Raw genomic sequence first — 9938 nt, forward strand, 5'->3', positions numbered from 1 at the left:
TTGAATGACTGTGACGAACTTCAAACTCGCGAGTGTTGGGCGTAGTGACAGACGCAAAAGGAGGGTGAATCCTATTCCAGTATGATCGAGAACCTCAGATGATTACTCGTGCTGTGATAGAGTATTTGGACCATTTTCACAAGAGGATGGGATGCAGCCATTGGCAACGGTGATGCCTCCAAACGATTAGCCATGCAGTGACAGCGCATCGGACCATTTTCCAGAGAGGATTAAAAATAGCCATTGACAACGATGATGTCCTTACATAAAGCCAGCCATGGAAAGGAGTAAGACTGATTGGATGAAGACAGCAGGAAAGCAGAGGTTCAGAGGAACGAATGCATCTCTATGCGCTTATCTGAAATTCTCACCAATGATTTACTTAAGTATTTCTATCCTTATTTTATTATATAATTTCGAAAACTCCATAACTATTTTATATCCGCCTGATTGAGATCTACAAGGTGACCATAGCTTGCTTCATACCAACAATCTCCGTGGGATCGACCTTTACTCACGTAAGGTTTATTACTTGGACGACCCAGTGCACTTGCTGGTTAGTTGTATCGAAGTTGTGAATGAAAAACGATTTATCAAGACGTTGCGTACAGAGTTTCTGGCGCCATTACCTGAGATCACAATTTCGTGCACCAAGTTTTTGGTGCCGTTGCCAGGGATTGTTCGAGTTTGGACAACTGACGGTTCATCTTGTTGCTCAAATTAGGTAATTTTCTTTTTGTTCTATTTTCAAAAATTTTTTAAAAATCTTTCAAAAATATATTTTTCTTCAGAATTTTTAAAGAATGAATTCTAGTGTTTCATGAAGCATGTTGAAGCCTGGCTGGCTGTAAAGCCATGTCTAATTCTTCTGGATAGGGAATGTCAGGCGTGTCATGTCTGAGTTACATACTAAAGCTTGGTTGGCTATTAAGCCATGCCTGACCCTTTGATTGGAGCTTTAGTTTAAAGAGCATAAGATTCCTGGAATTCATATTAAAAATTTTGGAATCCTTATTTTTCTTTTTCAAAATGATTTTCAAAAAAAAAAATTAAAAGAAAATACAAAAAAATTCATAAAATCATAAAAAAATAAAAAAAAATATTTTGTATTTCTTGTTTGAGTCTTGAGTCAGATTTAAAGTTTGGTGTCAATTGCATGTTCATCTTGCATTTTTCGAAAAATTCATGTATTCATGGTGTTCTTCATGATCTTCAAGTTGTTCTTGGTAAGTCTTCTTGTTTGATCTTGATGTTTTCTTGTTTTGCATCTTTTCTTGTTTTTCATGTGCATTTTTGCATTCATAGTGTCTAAACATGAAAGATTTCTAAATTTGGTGTCTTGCATGTTTTCTTTGCATATAAAAATTTTCAAAAATAAGTCTTGATATTCATCATGACATTCAAAGTGTTCTTGGTATTCATCTTGACATTCATAGTGTTCTTGCATGCATTTATTGTTTTGATCCAAAATTTTCATGCATTGAGTCTTTTTCATGTTTTTCCCTCTCATCAAAAAAAAATTTTCAAAAATCAAAAAAAATATCTCTCCCTTTTTCTCTCTTAAATTTCGAAAATTTGGATTGACTTTTTCAAAACTTTTTAAAATCTAGTTGTTTTCATGAGTCAAATCAAATTTTCAATTTGAAAATCTTATCTTTTTCAAAATCTTTTTCAAAAATCAAATCTTTTTCATTTTTCTTAGTTATTTTCGAAAATTTTAAAAATATTTTTCAAAAATCTTTTTCTTATCTTTATCTCCTAATTTTCGAAAATAACACCATCAATTAATGTTTTGATTCAAAAATTTCAAGTTTGTTACTTGCTTGTTAAGAAAGATTCAAACTTTGAGTTTTAGAATCATATCTTGTGATTTCTTGTGAATCAAGTCATTAATTGTGATTTTAAAAATCAAATCTTTTTCAAAACTAATTTCAATCATATCTTTTCAAAAATATCTCTTCATCTTATCTTTTTCAAAAGTTGATTTTAAAATATCCTTTCCAACTTCTTATCCTCTTATCTCTTCAAAATTGATTTTCAAATTTGTTTCAACTAACTAACTAACTTTTTGTTTGTTTCTTATCTTTTTCAAAACTACCTAACCAACTCTCTCTCTCTAATTTTCGAAAATATCCTCCCTCTTTTTCAAAATTTCTTTTTGATTAACTAATTATTTTAATTTTTAACTTTATTTTCGAAAAAATTACTAACCTTTTTCAAAAACTATTTTCGAAAATCACTAACTCTTTTTCAAAAATTATTTTCGAAAATTCTCTCTCTCTCTCTCTTATCTCCTTCTATTTATTTATTCATCTACTAACACTTCATCTCACCCAAATTCGAACCCCCTCTTCCATCTGTGTTCGAATTTTTTCTTCTTCTTTTCTTCTACTTACACACGGACCTCTATACTGTGGTAAAAAGGACCCCTATTATTATTATTTTTCTGTCCCTATTTTTCATATGAGCAGGAACAAGGACAAGAATATTCTTGTTGAAGCAGATCCAGAACCTGAAAGGACTCTGAAGAGAAAACTAAGAGAAGCTAAATTACAACAATTCAGAGATAACCTTACAGAAATTTTCGAACAGGAAGAGGGAAGGGAGTTCTTGAAATTGATACTCTGAATGCCATATTGGCTCAGAATAAAATATTGACTCAGCAAGTCAATATGATTTCTCAGAGTCTGAATGGAATGCAAGCTGCATCCAACAGTACTCAAGAGGCATCTTCTGAAGAAGAAGCTTATGATCCTGAGAACCCTGCAATAGCAGAGGTGAATTACATGGGTGAACCTTACGAAAACACCTATAATCCATCATGGAGAAATCATCCAAATTTCTCATGGAAGGATCAACAAAAGCCTCAACAAGGCTTTAATAATGGTGGAAGAAATAGGTTTAACAATAGTAAACCCTTTCCATCATCCACTCAGCAACAGACAGAGAACTCTGAACAAAATACCTTTAATTTAGCAAACTTAGTCTTTGATCTGTCCAAGGCCACTATAAGTTTCATGAATAAAACAAGGTCTTCCATTAGAAATTTGGAAGCACAAGTGGGCCAACTGAGTAAAAGGATCACTGAAATCCCTCCTAGTACTCTCCCAAGCAATACAGAAGAAAATTCAAAAGGAGAGTGCAAGGCCATTGACATAACCACCATGGCCGAACCTGTAAGGGAGGTTGAGGACGTGAATCCCAGTGAGGAAGACCTCCTGGGACGTCCAGTGATCAATAAGGAGTTTCCCTCTGAGGAACCAAAGGAATCTGAGACTCATCTAGAGACCATAGAGATTCCATTGAACCTCCTTATGCCATTCATGAGCTCTGATGAGCATTCCTCTTCTGAAGAGAATGAGGATGTTACTGAAGAGCAAGCTGCCAAATTTCTTGGTGCAATCATGAAGCTGAATGCCAAATTATTTGGTATTGAGACTTGGGAAGATGAACCTCCCTTGTTCACCAATGAACTAAGTGATCTGGATCAACTGACATTGCCTCAGAAGAAACAGGATCCTGGAAAGTTCGTAATACCTTGTACCATAGGCAACATGATCTTTGAAAAGGCTCTGTGTGACCTTGGGTCAGGGATAAACCTCTTGTCCCTCTCTGTAATAGAGAAACTGGGAATCTATGGGGTGCAAGCTGCTAAAATCTCATTAGACATGGCAGAAAATTCAAGAAAACAGGCTTATGGACAAGTAGAGGACGTGTTAGTAAAGGTTAAAGGCCTTTACATCCCTGCTGATTCCATAGTCCTTGATTCTGGGAAGGATGAGGATGAATCCATCATCCTTGGAAGACCTTTCCTAGCCACAGCAAGAGCTGTGATTGATGTTGACAGAGGTAAATTAGTCCTTCAATTGAATGAGGACTCCCTTGTGTTTACAACTCAAGGTTACCTTTCTGTAAATATGAAGAGGAAGCATAAAAAGCTTCTCTCAAAATAGAGTCAACCAGAGCCCCCACAGTCAAACTCTAAGTTTGGTGCTGGGAGGCCACAACCAAACTCTAAGTTTGGTGTTGAACTCCCATATTCAAACTCTAAGTTTGGTGTTGGGAAGTCTCAACAATGCTCTGAACATCTGTGAGGCTCCATGAGAGCCCACTGTCAAGCTATTGACATTAAAGAAGCGCTTGTTGGGAGGCAACCCAATTTTTATTTATCTAATCCTATTTTTCTTGTTCTTTCATATTTTATTAGGTTCATGATCATGTGGAGTCACAAAATAAATATAAAAATTGAAAACGGAATCAAAAATAGCAGAAGAAAAATCACACCCTGGAGGAAGACCTTACTGGCGTTTAAACGCCAGTAAGAAGCATCTGGCTGGCGTTCAACGCCAGAACAGAGCATGGTTCTGGCGCTGAACGCCCAAAATGGGCAGCATCTGGGCGTTTGAACGCCAGAATTGCACCCTAGAGAAGAGCTGGCGCTGAACGCCCAGAACAAGCATGGTTCTGGCGTTCAACGCCAGAAATGGGCAACAAATGGGCGTTCAACGCCCAGAACAAGCACCAATCTGGCGCTGAACGCCCAGAGTTGTGTGCAAGGGCATTTTGCATGCTTAATTTGGTGTAAGATTGTAAATCCTTGAACACCTCAGGATCTGTGGACCCCACAGGATCCCCACCTACCTCCACTCACTTCTTCTCACCCCCTCTTTCACACAATCCCATAAACACTCTTCCCAAAACTCTTCACCAATCACGGCAATGCTTTCTGTCTCCTGAATGAATGCCTGAACAGTGCATATGTCTTTTGAAGTTGTTGTTTTAGAATGTTAAATATGTTGGCTCTTGAAAGAATGATGACAATGAGACATGTTATTTGATAATCTGAAAAATCATAAAAATGATTCTTGAAGCAAGAAAAAGCAGCAAAGAACAAAGCTTGCAGAAAAAAAATATATAGGCAAAAAAAATAAAAAGAAAAAGCAAGCAGAAAAAGCCAAAAGCTCTTAAAACCAAGAGGCAAGAGCAAAAAGCCAATAACCCTTAAAACCAAAAGGCAAGGGTAAATAAAAAGGATCTCAAGGCTTTGAGCATCAGTGGATAGGAGGGCCTAAAGGAACAAAATCCTGGCCTAAGCGGCTAAACCAAGCTGTCCCTAACCATGTGCTTGTGGCGTGAAGGTGTCAAGTGAAAACTTGAGACTAAGCGGTTAAAGTCAAGGTCCAAAGCAAAAGAAGAGTGTTCTTAAGAACCCTGGACACCTCTAATTGGGGACTTTAGCAAAGCTGAGTCACAATCTGAAAAGGTTCACCCAATTATGTGTCTGTGGGCATTTATGTATCCGGTGGTAATACTGGAAAACAAAGTGCTTAGGGCCACGGCCAAGACTCATAAATTAGCTGTATTCAAGAATCATCATACTGAACTAGGAGAATCAATAACACTATCTGAACTCTGAGTTCCTATAGATGCCAATCATTCTGAACTTCAATGGATAAAGTGAGATGCCAAAACTATTCAAGAGGCAAAAAGCTACAAGTCCCGCTCATTTAATTAGAGCTATGTTTCATTGATAGTTTAGAATTTATAGTATATTCTCTTCTTTTTATCCTATTTGATTTTCAGTTGCTTGGGGACAAGCAACAATTTAAGTTTGGTGTTGTGATGAGCGGATAATTTATATGCTTTTTGGCATTATTTTTAGTATGATTTTAGTAGAATCCGGTTACTTTTAGGAATGTTTTCATTAGTTTTTATGTTAAATTCACATTTCTGGACTTTACTATGAGTTTGTGTGTTTTTCTGTGATTTCAGGTATTTTCTGGCTGAAATTGAGGGACTTGAGCAAAAATCAGATTTAGAGGTTGAAGAAGGACTGCTGATGCTGTTGGATTCTGACCTCCCTGCACTCAAAGTGGATTTTCTGGAGCTACAAAACTCAAAATGGCGCGCTTTTAATTGCGTTAGAAAGTAGACATTCAGGACTTTCCAACAATGTATAATAGTCCATACTTTGGCCAAGTTTAGATGACGTAAAAGGGCGTTGAACGCCAGTTCTACACTGCTGTCTGGAGTTAAACGCCAGAAACAAGTCACAAGCCAGAGTTGAACGCCAGAAATACGTTACAACCTGGCGTTCAACTCCAGGAAGAGCCTCTGCACGTGTAACATTCAAGCTCAGCCCAAGCACACACCAAGTGGGCTCCGGAAGTGGATTTATGCATCAATTACTTACTTTTGTAAACCCTAGTAACTAGTTTAGTATAAATAGGACTTGTTACTATTGTATTTGACATCCTGGATTGTATTTTTGATCCTGTGATCACGTTTTGGGGGCTGGCCATTCGGCCATGCCTGGACCTTTCACTTATGTATTTTTAACGGTAGAGTTTCTACACTCCATAGATTAAGGTGTGGAGCTCTGCTGTTCCTCAAAGACTAATGCAAAGTACTACTGTTTTTCTATTCAATTCAACTTATTCCGCTTCTAAGATATTCATTCGCACTTCAACCTGAATGTGATGAACGTGACAATCATCATCATTCCCTATGAACGCGTGCCTGACAACCACTTCCGTTCTACCTTCGATTGAATGAGTATCTCTGGGATCTCTTAATCAGAATCTTCGTGGTATAAGCTAGATTGATGGCGGCATTCATGAGAGTCCGGAAAGTCTAAACCTTGTCTGTGGTATTTCGAGTAGGACTCTGGGATTGAATGACTGTGACGAACTTCAAACTCGTGAGTGCTGGGCGTAGTGACAGACGCAAAAGGAGGGTGAATCCTATTCCAGTATGATCGAGAACCTCAGATGATTAGCCGTGCTGTGACAGAGCATTTGGACCATTTTCACAAGAGGATGGGATGCAGCCATTGGCAAGGGTGATGCCTCCAGACGATTAGCCATGCAGTGACAGCGCATCGGACCATTTTTCAGAGAGGATTAAAAGTAGCCATTGACAACGGTGATGTCCTTACATAAAGCCAGCCATGGAAAGGAGTAAGACGGATTGGATGAAGACAGCAGGAAAGCAGAGGTTCAGAGGAACGAATGCATCTCTATGCGCTTATCTGAAATTCTCACCAATGATTTACATAAGTATTTCTATCCTTATTTTATTATATAATTTCGAAAACTCCATAACTATTTTATATCCGTCTGACTGAGATCTACAAGGTGACCATAGCTTGCTTCATACCAACAATCTCCGTGGGATCGACCCTTACTCACGTAAGGTTTATTACTTGGACGACCCAGTGCACTTGCTGGTTAGTTGTATCGAAGTTGTGAATGAAAAACGATTTATCAAGACGTGCGTACAGAGTTTCTGGCGCCGTTACCTGAGATCACAATTTCGTGCACCAGATATACTACATAGTCTTATCATAACATAAATACAAATACACAATCACAAATCACAGAAAAATGCAACAAGTAAGCATGATGCATGTCTAGCCTTACGCAAGCCATGAGCTCATGCATTAGTTGACTATCCGTAACTCAACATTACTCTAGGCTATGCCAGAATATAGTCTCTTAACTGTGTCAGTCATTCTATGTACCTCATGGTTGTAACCATGTCAGTCCTGATACAAGGCAATCGTCGCAAATCTTGACGCCACTGTAGACTCACATAAGAGACATATTTTTTCTGTGGGTGTTCCCACCTATTTTCGACACTGGCCAGGAGAAAAAATTCTTCAGGCGGTCTCTCTTAGAGCATCTTAGGGCTTTCTCATTTATCTTGGTACATTTCGGTACATCTAAATGATCCTTTTCTCTTTAGTCATTTAAATTATCAAAATGTCCTCTTCTCTCTATAGGACCTTTTACCTTTAGTCTTTATTCATAAAGCCTTTTACATTCTTTATTCTTTATTCTTAAAGTTTTTAAGATATTCTTTTTCTTATTTACAATTTTGCCTTTAGCAACTTTTAATATGACCTTTATGCCCTTCATGCCCTTCTTTCTTTATTGTTATCACATTAATTGTATACTTATTCTCAAATGACCATCTTGCCCTAATTAATTGTTTTACCCTATTCTGTTTCAAAATGATTATTTTATCCCTAACTTATTAACTACCAATTTTAATTTTATCTTTCTTTTAAATTACCAATTTTCCCTTAGTGCTCTTAACTTACTATTTCATTATGAGGCTCTTTTTATTAATAACATTTTTACCTTTCCTAGTCTAGTTTATCATTTTACCCTTACTTTCTTACTCTTATCTTATAATTTTGTTTTTTTACACTTTTACTCTTAGTCTTTATTATTTATGCTAGTTATACCGAAATATTTATATAATTATCTTATTGTCCGAATCTTTTATAATTATCCCTTTTTATTCCTAGACCTTCAGTGGCTTCATTTTTATCTCATCTTTCATTAACTATTCTTTTTAGCTCACTTTATCCTTTAGTTACCACTAGAAAAAAAGTGATGCATCATATGTTTTTCATAGAACATTAATTCATATATATGTCTCTTTTAGGCTTTTTTTAGGCATTATTATCCTAGTATCTTAATCTTTTAGTCTTTCAACTCCCTTGAATATTATTTCATGAGACTTTTACTTATTTTTCATCTTTCAAGACATACAATTTTACTCCCTTAGGCCATTTGGCTAAGTGTGTAATGGAAAAAGGGGGAGGAGTTCTTACCCTTTTCCTTTGAATTTTCGTGTTCCCTCCACTCTTTTAAAAGCTTCTAGTGTTGATTTGCTACACAAGAAATGGATATAATCAACTCTCTATGAGAGAGCATGATGGCCGAATGCATTGATGAAAAAAGAGGAGGGTATTCTCCTTACTCACCTTGTGAATTCTTGAAGAAAATTCAAGAAGGGGATAAGAGAGTTGATCCTAGTTCTTGCTTGCTTGACAAGTGGTGGAGTGCTCTTAATTGATTATGGAAGAAGGGATGGTATGAAGATAAAGTTGGTTTTCTTTCTTTTTCGTCTTTCTAAATCTCGACCTCACTCCCTTTTTCTCTCTAATTATTTTTCTTAATCGTACTTGGTCACTAAGTATGGTGAAAGGTGAAAGGTGAAAGTAAAATATTTACAAAGGAAGGAAAGTAAAACACGTTAAAAAGGTAAAGAGATAAGGTTGAATTTAATGATTTTGATTCTATCCTACTTATATGTCTATCCATTAACTACCTCACAAAGATAAAAATTTAATCACGAGGATAAAAGAGAGAGAAAATTTTGGCCAAGAGAGAAGAGTGGAGGTGAAAAATGTGAGTCATGGGCAATGAGATTTGGATAATTTCACATTCTCACTATACTCATAATTATCGTAGTTAATTTACCACATGGTAAGTTAATATGTGGTCGAAAATGCCTCAAGAAAGGAGGTGAATGTAGTTATAGAACTAGTGGCTAGCATTACTTCTTAATAGATAGTTACCAAAGTGGTAATTTCGTAGCCACTTGTTTTTACCGTATCTAGTAAAAACAAATATTTATACCAGTACGGACAATGTCGTACCGTATATTATCTCTGCTCCAAAATACTTGAGAGTTTGCTTTCAATTGCATCTAAACAATTTTCTTTCTTTAAAATTGTCTTAATTTTTTGTTTCCAAAGAGAGAAGTTACTTTCTTTAAATTTTTCGATCTTAAATTTTGCTACCATAGTACTAGCATCAATCTGCTCCTTCACAGTAGAAATATTATGAACCTAAAATTCTAATTCCAATATTGGGTATTAGAGTAACAAAACAAAATAATGCAACTAAAATTTAAAAGTAGAAAATAAATGAATTGAACACAGTAATCTATCTTTAAATAATTTTAGAAATATTATAACTAAATAAAAAAATTACAAACTCTCAATTACACGAAGAAAATTATACATATAACAAAAATAATAATACACTCACTAAACTTAGTAGACACACTTCATTCTCTCTTTGATCTTACTCACGCACATAAAAATACCCTACTCTCCTTTTATTTAATGCTTCGTGGCT

The 9938-nt window shown here is 36.1% G+C and overlaps 1 long non-coding RNA gene across 1 annotated transcript in view; it reads right to left on the bottom strand.

The window, feature by feature from the left end:
• LOC110271076 overlaps window positions 1-9190 on the bottom strand; it is a 14993-nt gene extending 5803 nt beyond the window's left edge. The window contains exons 1-2 of the long non-coding RNA XR_002361152.1: window positions 8777-9190; window positions 8624-8683 (exon numbers count right to left, since the gene is read on the bottom strand). This is a non-coding gene — a long non-coding RNA (uncharacterized LOC110271076). The remainder of the gene's footprint in view (window positions 1-8623; window positions 8684-8776) is intronic.

The sequence above is a fragment of the Arachis ipaensis genome, chromosome B01, assembly GCF_000816755.2.
Source record: "Arachis ipaensis cultivar K30076 chromosome B01, Araip1.1, whole genome shotgun sequence".
NCBI lineage: Eukaryota > Viridiplantae > Streptophyta > Magnoliopsida > Fabales > Fabaceae > Arachis > Arachis ipaensis.